The 23,800-nt window shown below is 45.4% G+C and overlaps 1 protein-coding gene across 3 annotated transcripts in view; it reads right to left on the bottom strand.

Annotated features, from left to right (window-relative positions):
- LOC126473637 (kinase D-interacting substrate of 220 kDa) overlaps positions 1–23,800 on the bottom strand; it is a 383,513-nt gene that overhangs the window by 222,705 nt on the left and 137,008 nt on the right. Inside the window, exon 1 of one of the 3 annotated variants that reach the window (XM_050100866.1) lies at positions 6,234–6,321. The exons of the other annotated variants lie outside the window; for them this stretch is intronic. The gene's annotated coding sequence lies outside the window, so the exon portion shown is untranslated. Of the gene's footprint in view, positions 1–6,233; positions 6,322–23,800 lie in introns of those variants that run through there. 3 annotated transcript variants of the gene reach the window in all.

The following is a 23,800-nucleotide window of genomic DNA, read 5'->3' as shown; positions in this document are numbered from 1 at the left end:
TCGTGGTTCTTTCTTCTGCATTCCTGCGATATGAAGACTTGTCTTGACATGCTGATCTATTTGAAACTTTTTTTTTTTGCACGTAACATTTGTTCTCGCAAACTCGACAATATAAAGCAATTTCGTCATATGTAAACGTTCCGGAATGGTCAGCTATCCACGAAACGACGTTTCTTTTTTCGGGCGGCATGGCGCACATACACACTACACGTCGCAAACACTCTCAACTGTGTACAAGTAAACAGAACTAAACTAAAACAATGCACGTACGACTAAAAGCCTGCGTATTTAATTTAACTACTGCCGACGATTAACCGGGGGCGCGGACGCAGGAGCATTGACTCTGTCTGTCTGTTCCTGTTCCTCTTCTGTAACGATTTCGCTAGGCAGTGGGCTCTCGGTTAGCGATTTCATGCAATTCTAAGTTGCGGTCAACCTGTGAGACATCAAAACTCCATGGTGCTAGAGACCAGCCGTCTAAATTTTTAAAATATTGTTAACAAAGAGCAAAGATATGCCTCATCACTAGTTATTTGTCAAAATACGCAATAACCGGTGAAAAGCAGCCAAATATGCAAGTGCATATGCAACATGCAAATGCATGTAGTCCGGTGTCTAGTCGTAACAGTTCTTAAAATCCACGAGCAATAAGCAAAGTAGTAATTCATATTCATCGCTCCGTTCTATTATTTATTTCTTGACTTTTGCAAATATATGAAAGGATACCTATGAGGAAATATTCGCATCAGGCTACCGGCTTAGTCTGCCAGAAGATTACATTTATTTGTCCTTCACCTCGATACTTTATAGCGCTGTCTTAGTCAAATGTAACGTTTCTAATTGCTACTTAAACAGGGGCACGAATCTGGGCAAAAAGATGACTGTTACTTTCCGCAGGATCGGTCCATTCTTGTTCTGAGTGCTGCGGTCCGCTACGCTGGTGAACGCGAGCGGGGGTGGCTTTTTCCTCCCCCTTTTTTCCCTGGCCAGGTTTTCAGCGATGCGGAGAAACTTCACACCTAAACGATTCCCAGTTCCGCTCCGGCGGTCGGCAGACGAGAGCGCCGACCCTGACAGCTTTTGTCTCGCCCGCAGGAAACAGCTTTGCGGCCGGCCGGTCTTGCGGGGAAGGCGGAAGCGGCCGCGGTTATAAACTGCGCATGCGCGGGTCGTCACGTCACGTCAACCAGGCTCACCTTTACGACCTCCGCAGTCAGGAACACCTCACGCCGCGTCTTTGTCGTGAGGAGAAACAGTAAAGATTACTGTCAGTTTACAAAAACGACTGCCCACTAACGACCAAACAATATGCAGAGATAATTTATCAACAATACTGTTCATTCTAATAGACGTGGGGGGGGGGGGGGGGGGTGAATTTCGTGGGAGGTCTGAAATGGGTGTCCATTTGATTTTGTGACGTAATATTACTGTTGTCTGAATAAGCAAAAAGAGGCTTCGATAAAAGCCTCAGAAAAAGGGCCAATTCACGAGGATTGTAAGACAGTGAGTCATATTGCACTGTCATTACCAAAGCTTAAAGGCAAGTAGCCTGCAACAAGTGTTTGTTTTACTGTTAATCAAACCTATCAAGCGGAGAGAGATTAACTTCGCCAAAACTGGGAACCATGCTTTGCGACATCCAACGTTGTTTTTCTCTCGCACTTGGATGACGTGTCTAATGTAAATTTGTATAATGTGGATGACTCCAAAAGCGCTACGCGTGTTGTGGCTTTTTAACTAGTATTGTGGATTACTACGCAAATGAAAAAGACTGAGAGGGTGAAGCCTGGTGACAGCACACAACCAACTTCACCGAATATCAAATATGGCGCCAACCTCGATGTTAGAACCGAAAAGACGGGTTATTAAGAACCGTCTAGCATGATAAACATTGCGAGATATTACGGTGGATTTTGGAATTTAAACTAGACTGTTGGGGACAATCTGGTGGTCAAGAATTTCGCGGCAACACATCTCTCCCGTTAGAGGACCACAGAAAGAAATGAATTTTTTTCCGCTTCGAATTGAACGCTTTCAGGTTAATTGTCACAGCACTTGAGACCGCTGTTAACCTCTTCTGCATACAGATAATCATGTTAATGTAAAGAATGTTTTCCCTGCAGTAGATATCTAATAGTTTTATTGTAGGTTGTAGCAAGAGTTTCGTCTCGGCTTGAAATCTATATTTGTGGAAAAAAATCGCAACTAAAAAATAAAAATGCGTTATCTACATAATGCATTTTCCACGATAAATAGGCCCTAACAGAAACCATTTCGTATCATTTCACTGAAGTAGGGCAGGTATTATGAAATATGAAGTTAAAACCAGGTATACTACAACACGTTTTTAACACTTACAGTGCAACAAATATAGATTTAAAAAAAACGACGATCAAAGAAACAGTATTGATGTTTTGCAAACTGTTCTCATATAACAAGCATGAAATGATCATTTTACGAAATACTGCAAATATTTACGTCTGGAAACTTAACACGATCGATAAGCACACATGTAAAACGTTACACAAAAAAGACGAAGGGTAATTCACAGTGGTATCTGTACAAGCCACAAGCAAACTCTAAAATTAAGTTCCTTCTTTCTAATGAAATACTTCTGCAGTAAAAATATTTACGCTTATTGAGGATTTTATGGCTCAAATGGCTCTGAGCACTATGAGACTTAACATCTTACGTCATCAGTCCCCTAGAACTTAGAACTACTTAAACCTAACTAACCTAAGGACATCACACACATCCAAGCCCGAGGCAGGATTCGAACCTGCGACCGTAGCAGTCCCGCGGTTCCGGACTGTAGCGACTAGAACCGCACGGCCACCACGGCCGGCACGAGGATTTTATGAAAAGTTCAAAGTTGTCTCCACAGTACCTTGAGCGAGATGAAAACACGGCAGTGCGGCATGCTATCGTTTCCGCTTCTCAACACTAACCTAAAGCGACATATTTTATGGAGAGAGAGTTAGCGACTCTGCTGTTTTAATCGTAATTCCGTTTACACGGTACCGTGTAACAATGGAGGTTTGTATCCAACAATTAAATTAAAGAAATGTATGAAGGCGTAGCTGGCATCGACAGCCAGGTCGATACAAATACTTCGCAAGTTTGTATTATACAATGTCACTACGTTTACATGCGACACATCTTCCCGAGGACAAAAACCGAATTTTGGAAACCGTTTTCGCTGTCGCGTTTACATGTGAAGGCCTGAAGCGGATTTGCTAGCTCAGTTAAATATGGCGCCTGAAAAAACAGCTGTTACAGTTTGTGATTTAGTCAGCACAGTCGTTAATTGGACGAGGTGTAAACAGCTTCAGTCTAATATTTCTGCTTATCCTTCACTGTGCAAAATGTCATTCCGTTCATATCAGCCGAAAATTGTAAAAAACAAGACGAAACCTGACAGTCCAAGCACGTTTCAAAATAGGTTGCGTTTACATGGGAGCGAAAATCGATTGCGGAATTGAAAAACCGGCAACCAGAAGCGGATTTCCAGAATCGATTTTGAAGTGTTCACGTAACTACCCAGAAGCGGTATTGCGAAATCGGTATACGGAATCCGGGTTTTGGAGCCCCATGGAAACAGGATGTGTGTAACGACTAAAATACTCAGTTTTTATTGTGGGGTCCGGACATACAAGTTATCATTACAAAATTCTGGTCAGGTATGTTATAAGCGTATCACCCGAACACGCAACAAAGTAGTGGAAATTCGTCTCTTCGACACAGGTCATCAAGAGCTTGCAGACAAGCTCTCAATGGTAGAAACTGTAGTTCAGTTATGAACGTAACTAATTAAGGTAATAAATCAGCAGTTTAGTAATCGATCTAGACGCTTTTATTCACAAAATACGAACTTAAACTACACGCAACTCTGCACAGGTGATAGACCCCAATTATGTTTTCGAATATTATTAAACACGATTCTTATTGATGTTCTGACACGTACTTTAAGGTTTCAATTTCCTTAAACAGATCGGCACTAAAAATTTAATGGATAGAAACCTAAATGAAAGAAGAAAGGAACTTGATGAGTAATACAGACACGTTGAGAAGTCTGTGCAGACGCTAATGAAAACAAACGAGTAATGGAAAACCGATAAACGCAGTATCTTTTGCTTTCTCTTATTTACGTCTCGGGGGTTATGCCGAGATATAATTACAACGTTCTAGGATTGATGGACATTCTCCAATTGTTTTAATAACTATTCACCTGGCGATCGCTCTCGTAACATCGAAATACTTTACATACTACGCGAAAAAAACGAATCTGGCAAACTACACATTCGCAAACGACAAAAAGGCAGCTGGTAAATGAAGTATTCATGTTGGATCTGGGAACAGTTATTAACTCGGAATTATGAAACTGTGACGGAGAAACACGAAATTTGTCGAGATTATAGTTTTACGGAAGACTTTAATGAAGCACCTCAAAGATACAACGCGCGTTGTTACATCCTGTGGTGACGATGAGAACAGACCGATGCTGTGAATGAACGCATGCCCACACGAATGCTGGCACACGCGCGAAGTTCGCCCCACCCTGACCTACCTCGTACACTGCCACCGCAAATGGACCAAGGGTAGCTAAGTTTGTATCAGGTGCTTCAGCACGCTCCGTGACTCAACTCCTAGCAACAGACTGAACGGAAATGCCGAGGAGTGATTTGCGTAACGGGCTGGCATGGGAGCTGTGTACTTAACAAGTAGCGTCAACAACACTAACTGTATCGGAGGCAGCGGCAGGTTTAATTATCTAAACAAAATAGACAGCAGAAGGTTTCACTACCAATCCAAGGTGCAGAAACATTCCGCTACTTTAAAAAAAAAAGGAAAAAATACTGCTATTTAAATTAAAACTTTTTGCTTGGATTAACTTGAGTCTACACATTAACTGACTGTTACACGGTTTTTTTCCTGCTTCACATCGGCAGCACAGCGTCACCAGCTTATGTTCCCAGTGCAGGGATAATGAAGACAGCTCTCGGATCGTGGTTTCGTAGCTAGTGAACAGATAAAAGCATCACATTTTGGGTCCTGCCGTTCAAAATAACCGCAAATTATATGAAAATTACTTCGACTTCAGCCGGAAGTAACTACTCGCAATTTCAATGCGCCGTTGCAATTCCTCTCATTGATTTTGAATCGTTCGTTGTAATGTGTTCGGCACGCAACTAGTTTTGTATAATTCAACTGGTCCTTCCGTTATGTCTACAACAGCTGGTAAAAGATTACCATGTGCGTTACAGTATACTCTTGTTACAGTCGCCCAGTTCTGGAAATGTTTTGGACACATTTCCATGGCAAGAAAGCTAGTAGTTTTAATTTGCCTGCATCTACGTGGCACGGGCGCTGTCTTATAGCCGAAACTGGCGACAACGAGAATTTCAAGCTGTTGGTCCTGCGATGTGGAACTTCCAGAAAGAAGAGAACGAAATGGAGTACCTTTTGTCTGGGTATAAGAGTGCTTAGCTGTGTGTGTCTACGTTGACTAACTTCTCAAACACACAGAATTCACGCCGTACGTGCGAATGATACGTGGTATAGATAGTGACAAAACAAGTTGATTACTTGATGGGGAAGCAACCAGAAGAAAATAATAATAGCTGTATCGAGACTTCTTGGCAAAATAAAACTGTGTGCCGGATTGACCTGTAACCCAGAACGTTGCCTTCCGCCGGCAAAGCGAGTGAACTATCATGGCATGATTCAAGACGCCGCCTCGCGGCTTACTTCCGCCACAATCTTCCACCTACCATCCAGACTTCACCGAAATTATCCTGCACACCTTGTTGAACAAGCACTCGTGGGAGAGACGACATTGCGGAAAAATCGCTTTACCAAAGACTGGGCAGGGGGTTGTCCCTGAATAATCTCCCATCCTACAACTCAGTGTGTGGGTAACTTTAATCTGCCAATAACTTTCAAAGCAACACACACTACGCTACAAAATTAGAGAGCCATTCTGAGAAAAAGAACAGTCCGTCGAACACCTCTGAATTAGGGTCACAAGTGTCTCGTCAGAACTAACCAGTGAGTGAATGCAGCGAAGATAATACGGAGAAGGTACACACATCCGGTAGTGACTGTATTGAATCTCCGCTCGAATTTGCTCTCCTTAACGATCCGACATTAGCCATAATATCCGTAACAGTTTGGGTTCCGAAAAATACTGAGAGCATATCCTTCACGTTTATAACATCACAAAGCTGACTTACCTCTTACGCCAGTAAATTTTCGCAAGTACAACTCCATAAGGAGAGCAGACTCGGTAGCTCAACTCGGCGACTGGAAGAAACCGTAGGCCCCGCATTCCGCACCCAACTTTCGCACCACGGCCGACGAAACGAGGTTAAGAAAGCACCGAGTCTGCTGCGAACTTGTCCCGCGGTGTACGGCCGCGCACAAAGAGTCGCCGGCGGGAACACAGAAGGCGCGGCAGCTCGGGCGCACCGAAGTTTTCCGCGGAATCGCGTCCTTTCACATTTGCGGTCGTTTCAAAATGAGTTACTCCAGATTTGGGCGCGCGGAACGTAATAGCCGGAAATCAAAGCAAATGCAGATTAGGCTGCCGCGGCGCCTGCGGCGTGGAGCGGGCTGCGCTCGCGACTGGCGGCTGGCGGCGCCAGGAATAGACGCAGGCGGGTTGCGGCGAGGCGGCGCGCCCGTGGAGCTGCGGCTGTGCGCGAAGGCCGTCCGTCAGCGCGCCGCCTCGCCTCGCCTCGCCCCACGTCACGCGCGCCGCTCCATATCGGGCCCGCGCCGCTCGCCGCCCACGCACTTCCGCACACCTCCCTTCACCAGCAGACCAGAGCACTGCGTCCCCTCCCTTACCCGAGCAATACCTTTTCATAAAATAACAAGTTCCCACCATCTTCTTCTGTAGCTCTACACACCCTGTCTGAGGGCAGCGTCTTTAACTAGTAATCTGAGTCCCCAGTTCGATCCCAGCATCTGCTTAAATCACAGTTGTAAAACGATCGTATGCTACCGTAGACTATTACAAATAAGCGTGATCTACGGCAGTTCTCGTAGCAGTTTTGGTCAGTTAAGATGGTAACCGCGTTACTTGCATGTTAGGTGTGTTGCATACCTGTCGGGCGTTACCTACACTACTGGCCATTAAAATTGATACAAGAAGAAGAAATGGAGATGATAAACGGCTATTCATTGGACAACAATATTAAACTAGAACTGAAATGTGATTACATTTTCACGCAGTTTAGGTGCATAGATCCTGAGAAATCAGTACCCAGAACAACCACCTCTGGCCGTAGTAACTGCCTTGATCCGCCTGCGCATTGAGTCAAACAGAGCTTGGATGGCGTGTGCAGGTACAGCTGCCCATGTAGCTTCAACACGATACCACAATTCATCAAGAGTAGTGACTGGCGTATTGTGACGAGCCAGTTCAAATGGTTCAAATGGCTCTGAGCACTATGGGACTCAACTGCTGTGGTCATAAGACCCCTAGAACTTAGAACTACTTAAACCTAACTAACCTAACTAAACTAAGGGATCGAGACGTGGCTGCACGATCCGTTACAGCCATGCGGATAAGATGCCTGTCATCTCGACTGCTAGTGATACAAGGCCATTGAGATCCAGTACATTGCGTTCCGTATTACCCTCCTGAATCCACCGATTCCATATTCTCCTTACAGTCACTGGATCTCGACCAACGCGAGCAGCAATGTCGCGATACGATAAACCGCAATCGCGATAGGCTACAATCCGACCTTTATCAAAGTCGGAAGCGTGATGGTACGCATTTCTCCTCCTTACACGAGGCATCACAACAACGTTTCACCAGGCAACGCCGGTCAACTGCTGTTTGTGTATGAGAAATCGATTGGAAACTTTCCTCATGTCAGCAAGTTGTAGGTCACCACCGGCGCCAGCATTGTGTGAATGCTCTGAAAAGCTAATCATTTGCATATCACAGCATCTTCTTCCTGTCGGTTAAATTTCACGTCTGTAGCACGTCATCTTCGTGGTGTAGCCATTTTAATGGCCAGTAATGTAACAAGTTCCCACCATCTTCTCCTGTAGCTATAAAAAAATGGTTCAAATGGCTCTGAGCACTATGGGACTTAACATCTATGGTCATCAGTCCCCTAGAACTTAGAACTACTTAAACCTAACTAACCTAAGGACAGCACACAACACCCAGCCATCACGAGGCAGAGAAAATCCCTGACCCCGCCGGGAATTGAACCCGGGCGTGGGAATCGAGAACGCTACCGCACGACTACGAGATGCGGGCTCCTGTAGCTGTACACACCGTGTCTTGGGGCAGCGTCTTTGACTAGTAATTAAAACGTCCTGGGTTCTCAGTTCGATTCCAGCATCTGCTTAAATTAGAGTTGTAAAACTAATGATTGCTGCTGTAGACTATTATAAATAAGCGTGATCTACGGTAGTTCTCCTAGCAGCTTGGATCAGTTAAGATGGGAACCGCGTTACTTGCATGTTAAATGTGTTGCATACCTGTCGGGCGTAACCTAATTTCGAATGCTTTGTTTGTATATGCGATCAGTGTTTTACTACGAGGGCTATTCGGAAAGTGATGTCCGATAGCGCATGTAGTGGAAACCACAGTGAAAATCCCATGAATCTCTGCCACACTGAAGATGCTCCTGCAGCATTTACGATGGGACGTGTTTGATCGCTCACAATACAACCTGTAATTGGCACCCCCTGAATTTCATCTTTCCTCCCATTAACTGCTGGGTGTGAAGGTAACATTTTGGCATAGACAATGAGCTGTATACCAGCATAGAGATTTGGTGGAACGCACAGGCGGTTGGAGAAACGTCTAAGTAAGCTGGAGCGGTGAATACATAGATATGTAGTTGGAAGGTGTAGCTAAATGTTGCAAATAAAACATTTCTCATTTTGATAGTGGTTTACATCTCACAACAGAATGGACGTTATTTTCCGAATAGCCTTCATAGAAAGTGGAAGTGCTGAAACCATCTAGAAACTGCGTGAGGTTTTATAAATGACTGTGTAACCTATTGAATATTTTTGTTCTACTTAGTTATCCTCCAATGTTTTGTTTAAAAATAAACAATATTTATAAAAAAACACCGCCCGAAAAGGCCTTGAAGAGCATGCGGTACCGACCGGCCGTCGTGTCATCCTCACCCTTAGGTTCACCGGATGCGAGTACGGATTAGCATGTGGCCAGCACACAGCTCTTTGGGCCGTTGTCAATTTTTGTGACCGGTTCCGCTGCATCTCAATCATGTAGCTGCTTAATTGCCTTCACAGTGGCTGTGTGCACCCCGCTTGCCAACAGCACTCGACGGACCCAGACGGTGTGACCTGTGCAAGTGCTAGCCTAACGCGACAACGCTCCACTTCCGTGATCTGAGGGGAACTGGTTATACCACTGTGGCAAGGCTTTAAACAACATTTATAGCAAAACTGAAACTATGTTTAAATGGAAATGTAACAATTTGAGGTATGAAACCCTCACCCGGAAACGACTGGGTCGAAAGTTCTACGAGAAAATCGTCCTGATACCTCCGACTGGAGTACATGTGGCGGTGCTGTTGTTGCTAAGATCGTTGGGTAGCCAATGTCTGCAGGTGGCAGTGTAGAGCGAACAAGAGACAACTGTCTAGTAAATATGCGTCCTATAGTGCACGGCTTAGGAGCTATAGACACTTGTTCAGTAGTAGAAATGAGTTTCACACTAGCACAGATGAAGAAGCGCTCTTACGGAATGCACTTCAGAGACCATGTTTTTTAGACTTTTTGTCTTGCTTTGTCGATGCTAGAATTTCTGAAAGTTGGCTACTCCTACAGCCGTAGAACCAACAGTACCGGTACAAGGATTCCACTGTCAGAGGTATCACAACGATTTTCCCTTGTAACTTTCGACTTCGGCGTTTCCACACCAAGGTCCCTTACTTCAAATTGATCAACTTTTCCCTTCTGCATCATCCCTAAAAGTTTGTGACATCATCACGGCCGGCCGGAGTGGCCGAGCGGTTCTAGGCGCCTCAGGTTCGAATCCTGCCTCGGGCATGGATGTGTGTGATGTCCTTAGATTAGTTAGGTTTAAGTAGTTCTAAGTTTTAGGGGACTGATGACTTCAGCTGTTAAGTCCCATAGTGCTCAGAGCCATTTGAACCATTTGAACATCATCACGGAGTCAAACTGAATACATCGCTGATTATTTGTATAAAAATACTGTGGGGTAATACACCACAATTATCCCTAAGGGTCGGACCGAGAAGAAGTGACAAAGAAAAATATTCGACAACGACCGACATTAGTGTCAAAGCCATGGTTTCCAGGGTGTGCGCGCTCTCATCATCATTATTTCATCATCGAGGCGCAAGACACCGTAGTGGCGTCAAATAAAGAGAATTTCATTACAGGACATATATACAGCCACTTCGGTTGCACACTTTCTTTTTTAAATTCTGCAACCGAAGTGGCTGTATATACGTCCTGTAGTTAAATAGTGTACGGTTGCTGTATAACAGCCAATCAAATGTTTAAAAATTTAAAGATAATTTCACCAGACGGCGAACTGCTCAGAAGCGGATTTCTGGGCAACCATGCCACATGCACATTTCATTTCATGTCACACTTAAAGAGTTTGGGTTTGGGCTGGGATAGATGAAGGGGCGTGGGGGAGCATGGGGTGCGGAGACAGTGACATATCAGAGTAGCTCTGTAACGCCTGAAGAAGTATTTACCAAAATTAACATACGTATATCTTACTACACGGAAAAATTTACTTTGTGAGTAAGACATCCCTAGCAGCTAATCTCCCCCCCCCCCTCCCCCCTATCCCTGAGGGTTTGGGGTGAAGACGGTTGAAACGAAATAACAAATAAGGCCACCTGGATCAATGTCAATTAAATTTCTTATAAGCCTGACTCATTAATTGTATAAAAACGCTATGGGAATAAGATACACCTGTCACCGCTAGTGGTGGGAGTGACAATTAGAAGCTATGAGATGTAGAAACATCCCGAAACGATGTTTGTTTGTTTGTTTGGTTTTTTTTTTACTGTAAGTAGTTGAGTTGGAATACCACAGACACATTTAACGACCTCTATGGAATAACTTGGTGTAAAACAGTGAAGAATCTGACAGTTTTCCTCGAAAAGACAATTAATTACTGGCAGAATTACAAGATTCCTCCGATGTCAGATGAAACTGCGGGCAGGAATCCACTAGCGATGCGGATGAAATTTGTCTCAAATATTTTAAATACATGTCTGTAAAATACATGTAACATACACATATCCATGCCAAGCCGCGAGCAAATGGCGAGTTTTGACTGAAGAGCATTTTAGCAATGGCGGCCGAAGACCGGTATAAGCAGTCACACTCGTTTCGTCAACGGCCTTGCCAGTGCCAGTCGCTTTCAAACGCAACAGGAATACAGGACTCGTTGCTGTCGGCGAATTTATGTCGATCTCAGCTCCTTTCCGAGCGTACACTACTAAGGAACTACAGACATGCACATTTGGATCGCGCACCTCGTAACTGCTCCTAGCGGCACACAAGGTTGCACGCATTCAGCTGGTCAGAGAACACAGAAAGTGAACAGTAGCTGGTTGGAAGGTATAGTGAGGTCCGACGACTCGCGATTTTGCCTCCTTTCAAATGATGTAGGGCATCGAGCACGCCGACGGCGCAGTGAGGCGTTTAATCCACAGTCTGTCGAGCGTGCAGTTCAGGCCGGGGAGTGGTCACTGTCACGATTTGGGGATGTTCTTCATACCCTGACATGGCCCAGTCCATTCAGGTTACCGTGGACATGAACCACGTTGTTCATTTCAATGTTCTCGGTCACCAGTTGCTCTTTCTTCGTGATAATTACGCTATCTTCATTTACGAGATCATCCGTGTTCACAGAGCTGTACGCGCGAGTTCCTGGTAGCAGGAGCACTCAGGCACGTTTCCGCACGTCGACTGGCCCACTAAATCACCCGATTTTAATTCCAGTGAAAACATCTGCTTCTTTCAGCTACTGTTCCGAATGGCGCTACTCAACACCCCCACAATTTGGGAGCGGTACAGGGTCTAATCTGTGATGAGCGCCGTCAGCAAGGTATGGCACACCTGAGGAAACTTGAGCACCCGCATCCTCACCGAATTAATGCCATTATCAAAGCTAGGGGGATATTAACGTCTTGTCGCCCGGGAATGAGTATTTGGTTTCGATATGCTTCTTTAAGACTTTGCCGTCATGGGAGTAGCTTCGTTAGATGAATGGCATTCACACTTTATTCAGCTCTTATACGTCACCATTTAGAGTACTGATGAAACAGTTCACGAATGAGCGGTCGGATGTCAAAGTCTATATCATCCAGCTGTTCACGCATTAACTATTTTTTCACCAAGTACGCCGAGAGAAGCTGAAGAAAAGCATTAACGTTTTATTCTCAATAGTGCGTTACTACTCGCGATAATCACACTTTGGTATTGACGTTAAGGCGTCCTACACAAAACTGAAACATCAATTTTGTGTGTTGAAAACACATACTTTCGAAATCAAATTCTGTTCTTTGGAAAAAGTTTTCATCTGCTGGAAATTTTTTTGGAAATTTGTGGTCCCTAAGATTACATGCTACTTAATCTAACTTGAACTAACTTACGCTAAGGACAACACACACACACACACACACACACACACACTCTCACCCCCCCCCCCTCCCCCCTCCCATGGCCAAGAGAGGTACGCGCGAACCGTTGCGCGGTGCCTCAGACCACGCGGCTTCCATCTATTGGTTACCCAGTTTCATGTGTCTTACAAACTTTCTACCATTACACACATTCGATACCTACTTTGAACTACAATGTGTTTCCTTTCACTCAGTGAGGACACGTGCGAACTTATACCAGGGTGCTACAACGTGGTGGCCTGTAACCTTTGGACTTAAATGGCTAGTAATCATATCTAAATTGAACAGATTAATTTTACGTATATAAATTGAACTGTTTAAAAATTAAATTTTATAATTAAAATTTTAACACTGTGAGGAATAAACAAAAAGCTGTTGATTCCAGCGGGAATCGAACCCAGGCCCACAAAATGTCACTACATGCATTTGCACACTTGGCCGCTATGCCGTTGTGAAAGTAGCGCCTCAAAAAACCCTCACTTGCTGCGCTTCACGATACACTACACGTAATTTCAACGAAAAATACTGACCTGATGCTGTGAGCAACGTAGCACTCGTCGAGGCACAGACGATGAGTCCACAATCATCAGAACATGCACTGTTGAAACTTGACAGCTGCGCCCCTTCTCTGCGATGATCGAGAGCAGCTGACCACTTGACACTGGTTTTCAGTGACCGCGGGGAGAGCGCCACGAGACACGAGAAATGGTGTAATTTTAGCGCCATTTGCGGATCGCGTTCGAAGAGAAATGTCATAACAGTAGTGCGACATTTACAGTGTGCTGTAGCACATTAGTGTATGATGACTAACGGCCAATGCTTCCACTCCAGGAAAACTGCGCAGTATGCCGTTAACTTGTTCACTGCGAATTGCGCATATTTGTTTCTTCTCGTTTTGAAAGCGACATCAGAAAAAATTGTGCTATTTAGGCGTACTCGTTACGATTACCTCTCTGCAAACTCTGAAATTTCGATAAATCAACGTCTCACAGAATTTAAACGACTTACTCCTCACTTTTCTCTATTACGTCTGCGAAGAAAAACGTCGCAAGCACGAACATCAGAAAATTCCGTACGCCATGAAATGTCACCATTACAAGAATTCACGTGCTACCCACTCGCTGATTGTCGAACACTGTATGACATAGCTAGATCTTACCGAAACAACGTTATTTTTTGTGTCAACTTAAGCGAATTTCGCACTGCACGGAAAGGGAGCTAGTAAAACTCGAATAAATCATATAAATCAGTTCCAAATTAATGTTGACAAGAGTCAAGAACGTGGGAATACGGACGCATAAATCGAGCTTACCCACACACACGCCACACGAGCGGATCGGAGGAAACGGCTTAATAAACGCAGCAACAGTGGAGAGCGAGACAGTCGGGACAAAGAGAAGAAGGACTATTTTCAAACTGCAACTTCCGCAACATGTCGCTCATTCGCCCTGAGCGGTTGGATCAGCGCCAGTGTTCGATTCTTCCCCCGGTCGGCGAGGCGCCGTGGGACGCTGTCCAAATCCCTAATTCCTATCTGGCCGCATCCTCTCGTGCGAGCCAACTCTCGGGGTATATCCGGAGGGAAAACCAGCCGGCCTATTTGTCGGGTGTCGCACCGAGGGCAGATTATATGAAATCATCAGCGACGAGAGTCAACTCGAGAGTCATAAATTTTACTTCGTTACAGTTCGTACGTAGGGCAAACGCTGCTTTGCACTTTTCAGAGTCATCTGAATTCTTTGAGGAATCTTTGGGTGTCATTTATTATGTTAGCTGAGGGAGAGAGAGAGGTGAGAGAGAGAGAGAGAGAGAGAGAGAGAGAGAGAGAGAGAGAGAGAGAGAGAGATCTAAATGGAATCAATGATGGTGTCGTCTAGGAAACTGCGTTAGCGTGGAGTGATACGAATGAGACTACACAAAAAACGAGAGTAAAACTGGTAACTCTGCTTGGCAGTATGCAATGTAGGTAACTTCCATTACGTGTGTTCAGAATTTTTCTTTTGTTACCCACTTGTGATATTTTTGTTTAAAGTATACTAGTTGAGAAGGTGTAGGAACAACGGGGAACTGGATTGGATAGTCGATACGTACATGGCACAATCTACACATCGTAGTTTTTCGTACATTTCTAACTTACATTATAGTAAGGACGTCAGCAAGCAAAAGGCTCGCTTCCATGCCGCAATGCTTTACCGACAGCGAGACACGCACTGGTTTTCCTTCGATCCGTCAACTGACTCACACAGACTATTGTAGGGATAGCTAGAGTTTAACGAGGACACGTGAACAGATTGCAGAACGTGGCCTGTACTTGCGTCAATGCCTTGCTTACGTAAAGATAAATACGAAGGCCAAGCGCGTATGATACCCCTCACCTTCAGATTTGCATCTGGGCAAATGCCCGATACATAGAGAAAGCGTGATTGCCGTTTCTTACAAACGCGTAAAGCAGCTTCAGTTTCTGTCAATGAAGTTTTATTATGTACCTCAAAAGCTGGTTTTTTTTTCGGGAGTGATCGTGTACTTTTCGCACAACATTATGTGTGATTTTAATTCTTTACTTGACGTATCAGAGCCAGGAAACCATTGGAAGAAAGAAAGAAAGGTCTGGCCAGTGTACCAGATCAACCGTCTCTAACCCGCCGCGCGGGTTCGATCCGGGTCTGCTTCTTCTACGTGTCACGTACGCAGGGGTGCTGCATGACCACGTTTTTCTGTAATTACCTATCCCAGGATTTGTTGGAAGCAGTTATTTTAACTTCCTTCCGATTTCCTTTTCATTTCTCCCTAGTTCTTACATCTCACATCATGTCTCTTTCGATTCAAATATTCGTTTATTATTGTGTTCTGGAATGCTTCGCACCTCATTAGAGGGCCACTAACTTGCACTCTTCATTTAACATCTACGTTCCCTAGGCTTCTCTTCTCACCAACTTTTAAGGACGTATTTGTTTGTAAGCATGTGAGTCTACCTTATTTCGAGCACGAGTGTATAACAGCACATCTCAAAGAAGTTTAGTTGATTCTCTTCCTTAGTCCGCAGAGTACAGGTTTCACAGTTGTAATGTGCCACATTCCAAGCACAGTCCTACTTTTACGTAACTTCTGCTTTGCTCCGTTCTACTGGTGTTTCGTACTAAATACGTATACGAGCCTTCTTGTTCAAGTAGCTAGTAACCTACGAAAATTCGGACTTTGACTTCCTGATCTTTACAAAATGCCTTCACTTCCCAAGCCAACTCCTTTTGTCAGTGTAGCAGAATGCGGGCAGGCGTTATCGTGGAGTAGCCTACTTCACGCAGTCTCCTGCTCGTTGGTCTTGAACTGCGCCTACAAGACCTCAAGTTGTTCACAATAAATGTCAGCAGTGATGGTTACATCTCGGGGCAACGATTCGCAATACAACACACTGTCACTGTTGCATCAGATTAATAAAATTATATTTTATGGATGCGCGCCGGTCATTGCAAAGAGAGTTGCTGCTTTGCTTGCGCTCAACCATTCCTTTCTTTTCCTTGTGTTAACATAAAGACATCATTTCCCGCCAGCAGTAAAGATACAGGATAGGAATGGTCAGTTGTTCACGACCCAATTGATAACGAGCAAGCAGGAAAGGACATATGGCGACCCGCTAATTTTTGTGATTTTGGCTTGCACCACGCGGAACCCATACACCCGACTTTTGGACCTTCCCCATTGCATGCAAATGTTGCACGGTGGTGGAATGATCACAGTTCATCACATCTGCCAAATCTCGAGTACACTTTACCTACTTGGCACTCCATTTTCTAGCGTCCACAGATCTACTATCTCCTAATGGCAAAATGACAAAATGTAAACTCAGCAGCAACAGTGAACTACAAATAAAAAATTACAATCGATAAATAAATCCATAGTAACCGGAATACCAACAACTACTAAAAATTGACGTGCCAACCTATTACTTGCTTCATGTGGACTGCTAGAGATCGTTTTCCGTTACGCGCTTCTCCAAGAACTTACAGTGCCTCCACCATCCCCCAATCGCCAGATGGAGAACATCACAGTGGGCGTGTTCATTGGAGCACAACAAGAGTATTGGTGAAATGGCTGACTGGACGCGTTTGTGTGTGCGTCTGGTACCGTTCCCAGTGACACTCGAGTTAAAAAGCAGCAGCGATGCGCGGTGTGTCCCAAGCCAGGGCATCGCGGCACACCGGCGCCAGACGCGGCGCCGACGCAAATTGCAGGGGGGGGCGGCGCCACTCAATTACGCGCCGCTGTCCTATCAATTAGTGTCTGGCGCGCGAGGGTGCGCTGATTACGCGGACAGCCCCTGCGCAGACTTACAGGCGGCCGCCGTACCAATCTACTTGCAGTATTGCGGCGCTGACCCAGACGTCTTGTTTCCAATTCTCCGTCACGGCATTTTATTTTCTCTCGTCCGAACTTCGAGGAAGACGTTTATGGTAACATACACTATATAGTCACTGAGTGGCAAAGTCCCAGGTGTATCTCATTTGGTGAATCTTTACTGCTGGGTGGCGACGGCACCATCGTTTGCCGCAGAAAAAAGATGATGGCCACGATTGTAAATACAAAGAGGGACTGGCTATTAGTTCGTCAGTCCTCTCATGGCGTCCAAACATGTGTGCGTGTTACTTTTTTTATAATAACGGTAACGAAAATACCTTATCTTTTGCATTTCGTACATGAACGGTTAGCTAGCCTCCTAAAATTCGACTGTGAAACGAAAACTAGGTTCATTGCGTAAAAATTTAAAATTGCAACCTAGTATACAGGGTGTCTAAAACCTTTTGGGCCAAACTGAAACAGGTAATAGTGGATCCATAACCTATTATATTGAGATAGGAAACCAATATTGGGAAATGCATATTAACTGTCCTAGGTCCATTTGACGTCGCAGGTACTGCGTAGCTGTAGAATCTTCGACGATATGGCGAATCATTAGTACTGCTCCACAGAAGCATTGTCGTAGTATAAATTCGTGACTAATTTATGTCCAGTTATGAGATAGGAAATGGTTATAGCTCTCTTCTTCAAGTTCGTAGCGGTATCTGGCACACCTTGCTGGTGTTTCTTATTGTCTGTAGTTTATTGGATTATGCTGTGCCTTTCCATTGCTTCTTTGACTACTTTGTCGGCCAAGGTATGCCGCCTTGTCTCCACAAAAACGGGGTAGTTGAGGAAAACAAACACAAACACAAACACACAAACACAAACACACACACACACACACACACACACACACACACACACACACACACACACACACAAACTTTCAAAACAGTGCTGACACACATCGTGGCAGACATAAAATGTGTGGCGCAAACTATCCTTTCTTGAGCAATACTGTTACCGGCTGAAGCAGCCACACACAGTTCAGGACCTAACCTCACACCCTCCTACGTTTCTCAGTACTTGGTTCACACTAAAGCTGTTGTTTTCGAATGCTCACTTAGATCTATAGGAACTGTTCTTGTATTTGTTCTTATCGCATATTACAGTGCCACGGCAGATATCTAATGATTTCAACGGAAAACCTGACACGACTTTTGTCTCGTTGCTCACGAATAGCGTAGAAGGACTTAAAAAACAGCCTTCTATTGTTGCAGCATCTTTCGCATCGGCTGTGATCGGCAGCGACATAGGTACGCCATTTGAACCATTTTGAACAAACTGGGGCAACAGATGTGTGAAGTGGAGAAGAGCTGCATAATTTTGTTGTGGCTGCCGTAGTGGAATGCTATGGTACAACAGATGAGAGCGCCAACAGCCAAAGAAGTCGGCAGCCCGGTAGCGGGTAGACTGCAGGCACTGTTAAGAAGCAGTGATAAGATCGCGGCATCCACAGTGGATGCGGCTGCATACGTTAAAGCCCGGCAGACTATCAGCAGCGGGATCGCGGGAAACTCTAACACGAAGAGATGACCGTGCAGCAGAAACTGCACAGGACGGCAAGTAAGGAGCCGCCCGGCGCGCCAGCGGCCAGCGTTATCGGGTTGCCTTCCAATTTGCAGAGCGGCAGCCTTCTCCACAAGATGGATGTTGTTTCAGCGGTCGGCGGCCGGTATTTTTGTCTGCGGAACGGCCGCGATACATGCAAACGGAGGCCCCAGTAACACGAGATAAGGGAGACGCCGAGCAGAATTCCAGCGGTAACAAGCGCCCGAAACCCGAGACAGCCGCCGCCGCCGCCGCCGCCAACCTCTGCCCGGTGCGTGGGAGCGGACAGCCGGACCACCCCGCCGTGCACACCCTCGCTCATCTTCAGTAGGTGGGGCGCTGTTGAACAGGTACAGTGTGTAAACTTTTAGATGGCAGACCTCTCCCTAGTCCTGAATCGGTAGAAGTCGGTAAACGTCGGGAGGCTTCGGTGGGCACGCAGTTGGGACTGCTGCCAACATTACGTAGCTGACTGTGTTGTACAAGGTAGCCATTGTCGTCTGCTTCGTTGTTTTGCGCTGTACTGTTCTGCGTGTTTTTATCGTGCAGTTGTGCTAAACATTATCAAAATGAGTGGAGAGGCAGTTGCTGGCCCATCTCGGGAGTCGCCAACAACCCCTCCCGGTAGGCCTACGGTTAGAAGGAAACCAGTATTACGTAGCGATGCTCGCAAAATTATATTGCGTGTGATGAATGCTGCGAAAGGGAAAGGGAGCAGAAAAAATTGCTTTCATTACTCTTTTCGGGCGTTTGCAGAACAACTCACCAAAGTTGCATTGCAATCGGATGAATGGTTTGTGAACGCATAGTAGACAAACATATATATATATGACGATTTCTGTTTCGTTTAAGAACAACATATAAAGCGAGTTTTACTTCCAAGCCTTTCGTCTGCTTTCGTGTAAGCATGACGCGCAATTTGTAGTGCCAGCACTGCAACTGGTAGGCGTGCCTTGTCGCCTCCCCCCCCCCCCCCCCCCCCCCAAACGGCTCCTCTCCCCTCGCCAGCCAATGCTTGCTTCCTCCTCTCCCCGCACACCCCTCACAACTCCGGCGTCATACAGTTAACACACTGTAGTGACAGCCCACTGCAGCTGTACAGGGCGTAATGCGAAAGGAACAGTGGCGTACCCAGCGAGACTCAGGGGAAAGCATCTGTCCCCTCCCATCCCCTCCTCGAGCCTAGAACAAAATAGTCTTCGTCAACAGAACTCTCACTCCTCCCCGCCAACAGGCACATCAACTCAATATGAGCTTGAGGAAACGCGCAGTACACTCTTCCGCGTTTGTTCTTACCTCACTCGAGTCTCCTTCCCGCAGAATGTAAAACACGTCCCGTGGAGAACAAACGCGTTCCTATGCACCACTGCTGCAGTAGTGTGTAATTCAGGAGGCAGGTGCGTGCTGCTCAGAGAATATTTTGCGACCTCGTCATGTGCTCTCTTCTCGCTCTTCTGCACTCGCTCCCCCTCACCACCACCCCTCCCCCACAGCAAGCCCCCGCCTCCCACCCCCGCCGCAACCACACATGCTTCTGCCCTTGCTTAAATTGATAACCGCTCGAAACCCTGGTATAAAAGCCACATTAGTCCACTGTTTCTTCTCTCCCACATCTAGAAATATGTACACGCTCCGTCGATTACAGTTGTAGCTTGCAAACAAAATAAGGTAAGCAACCCTAAATTCAGATCTTTATTAATATACCTGTAATGTATACTCTAACAATACATATTTTCTCATTAATAGATACTGGAAATGTTCTTAGTGGGCTGCAACACACGCCTCAACACTTTGCTGCGGCTTTTTGGATGGTCGCTACATTTATGCAGGTTCAAAGACGGGTCTGAGCACTATGGGACTTAACTTCTGAGGTCATCAGTCCCCTAGAACTTAGAACTAACTAACCTAAGGACATCACACATATCCATGCCCGAGGCAGGATTCGAACCTGCAACCGTAACGGTCGCGCGGTTCCAGACTGTAGCGCCTAGAACCGCTCGGCCACTCCAGTCGACACACTTATGCAGGATATTTCGTCTTCGATGATTTGCTTCAGTTGGTCGTTTGCGCGATTCTTATAGACGTTATCGTTCGGATGATCTCAAAGAAAAAATTCGGGGGGGGGGGGGGGGGGGAGTGAACATAAATCCGGCGTTCTAGGTGGCCATTAGGTCACCTGAAACTGTGTGTTCCTCAAAGAACATTATCATCGTGCTATTAGCTGTGCGCACCGTAGCACTATCTCGCTGCACCCAGCAACGTCATTCATCAGTCTCTAACAATGCTACGAACTGCATGATGATGTCCTGCTAACGTTCAGCTGATATTATTTCAGAGAAAAAAATTGCGCCTGCAACTCTTTTGCGCGAAATTACACACCAAACTCCAGCCTTCTATGAATGTAATCGGGTCTCACGGAAAACATGAGGATTATCTGAACTGCCAATAACTATATTTCTGGAGGTTTACATAGCCACTTACATGAAACTATGCTTTATTGGCATGGAAAACATAATCCAACAACCGGAAACTGTTGCGAATAACACGCAAAAATCATTGAAAGTAACGTTGTGATTTTCTCTATCATGTTCTGGAAGCTCATGCACAATGTGAATGCAATTCAGACAGAGTTTCAGGTTCTTTGTGGCACTGCGAAGACTCCCGTAAGACATTCCAAGTTGCTGATAGTTTTCGACTCGACTTTCTTGGTGAACGTAGCAAGATTACGCAGATATTTTCCATTGGGACACCACTTAACACCGAAGGTCGGCCGGAACATTCACATTCATTCACACTACCAATTGTTCTGATACGAGCGACTATGCGTGAAATCGTTGATTTGTTAGGCACTCTTGTTTCAAGAGAAGCTACCCTAAAATCTTTACCATTTTAAGAAAGACTGCGATTTGAAGTAACTTTCAAGAACGTATACAAGTCCACCTCGGGAAAAACGCATGTATGTTCGCACACAGTTAACACAACACTGACATCAAAAGAACGGAAAACTGCTTGAATATCACGTTCAATGGGCCTCATAGAAGATTATCCGTTGCCAACGCAAACATTTCCGTTGGGAAGGCACTCAGTTTCTCACCACACTATTTCTTTGTTTTAAATTTAGGGTTGTGTAACTTCTAGCTCATCCTGTACTTAACGTGTTTGTTTTTTGCTACCCACAATGAACACTACAGTGGCTAAGTACTTTCATCACACCTAAACTGAAATAAAAAAAACGCTAAATATTCTGCACACAATCTCTACAGACAGTAGCGGCAGTGTTAGGCTACTCTTCGCACATCACTACAAGCCTACGGTACGTTTATGCACCAAAGTTCTAACGCTCCTGGTGTGGAACATTTTGCATGAATAAAGTGAAGTGATGTGCCTTTACCGCCTCCGTGGGTGGTGCTTAGCGTCGACGGACGGGGACCAGGTTATTTCCTCCTACAAATGTCTCACGAAATGACCCCTCTGGTTCAAATGGCTCTGAGCACTATGGGACTTAACTTCTGAGGTCATCAGTCCCCTAGAACTTAAACCTAACTAACCTAAGGACATCACAAACATCCATGCCCGAGGCAGGATTCGAACCTGCGACCGTAGCGGTCTCGCGGTTCCAGACTGCAGCGCCAGAATCGCGCGGCCACTTCTGCCGGCGACCCCTCTGGAGGAGGTAGCTTTGTCACCCCGACTGAGGGTACGAAGTGGAGGCGAAAGATAGAACGAACAGAAAATCTCTTCTCATGATTGACGATTGAGAGTCCGTGACGGTACTGTACACTGTGGTGCCAGTAAGCAATTAAGGTTTATATTATACTCTGAGGATTAATACATGTATTAAAGCACATTGCTTAAAATAAAGCTAGTACCAGAGCGCACGAAATTCAATGATGAAACATTGGGAGTGCCACGACTAGTATGTGTAAGGACAAAATAAAATGTCTGTCGTTTATGAGGACATGGGAAGACTAACTTCGGAGGGAACGAAGCCGTAATTCTACCAAGTTCGATTAAACGAATAAGGTAACTAGAAGTTGCTACCAGCTAGTATCAGATATTCATTTCAGTATCACCCAACGCGATACATGGGCTTGTTCATAAAATTCGACGAATACTAGCGCTGTAACTGAGTGATGATACAGTGCAGTTATCCTACGCAAAAGACTAACTTCGGACGAGGATGCAGTAACTACGCTAAAACGGACTATGTATTACCCCATACACCCCGAAACACAGTGAAGTGTTCCAGTGCCTGACATTGTAGCATATACAGGGGGCGGTGAGCAGAACCAATTTAGCGCGAAGTGCGCCTCCAATTTCCGGTCAGACTGAATTGCCGGGAATGCCCGACAGTGACGGCAGGAGCTGCAGGAGCTGCAGCAGTCGGCAACGTTTCGCAACGAAAAAAGAGGAGGGGGGAGGGGGAGGGAAGGAGCACCTCCCACACACGGCTCAAGGTCGCGCAAGGCGGCTCACCGCCGCGCCTGTTGGCGAATGCTTACTGCACATTACACTAATGCATTCGTCATCATGCTGTCAGCGCAACTCGCACGCGACACTGATACAACAGTCTGGACTTCCAATGAGGAACACACTATGCTTTGAAACTTTTCCGTGTACGACTGATGGTTCGCGCTGTCAATAGTATTAATTTTGTCCCTCTTCCTGTTGATTTTCGTGGTTAAGACATTACACTCTTATTGTACATCTTCATACAAATCATACAAACCACCGTGTACTGCAAGGCATACGTTACATACCATTCTACTATACGTTAGAGATTCTTCTCCTTCTGTTCGAATCCAGCCTCGGGCATGGATGTGTGTGATGTCCTTAGGTTAGTTAGGTTTAAGTAGTTCTAAGTTCTAGGGGACTGATGATCTCAGCAGGTAAGTCCCATAGTGCTCAGAGCTATTTGAACCTTCTGTTCGCGTATGAAGTGTGGACAAAATGGCTGTTTAAATGCCTGTGTGCACACTGTAAGGTGATAAACATTATATTCGCAATTCCTACTACAGCAATACGTAAGGCGCTAAAGTTATTTCTAGATTCTTCACTTAACCCTGTGGCACATAGCGTCTACTGCAATAGACAACTGTTAACGATTGCTTCTTTGGTGTTTTCAGGCAGTCCTGGGGCTGCGAATGCACACGGTCCAATGCAGTGGGCACTCCCTATTG

The sequence above is a fragment of the Schistocerca serialis genome, chromosome 1 (genome assembly GCF_023864345.2).
Source record: "Schistocerca serialis cubense isolate TAMUIC-IGC-003099 chromosome 1, iqSchSeri2.2, whole genome shotgun sequence".
NCBI classification, from domain to species: domain Eukaryota; kingdom Metazoa; phylum Arthropoda; class Insecta; order Orthoptera; family Acrididae; genus Schistocerca; species Schistocerca serialis.
The sequence above is the reverse complement of the archived record's forward strand: the minus strand, read 5'-3'. Positions and strand labels throughout refer to the sequence as shown.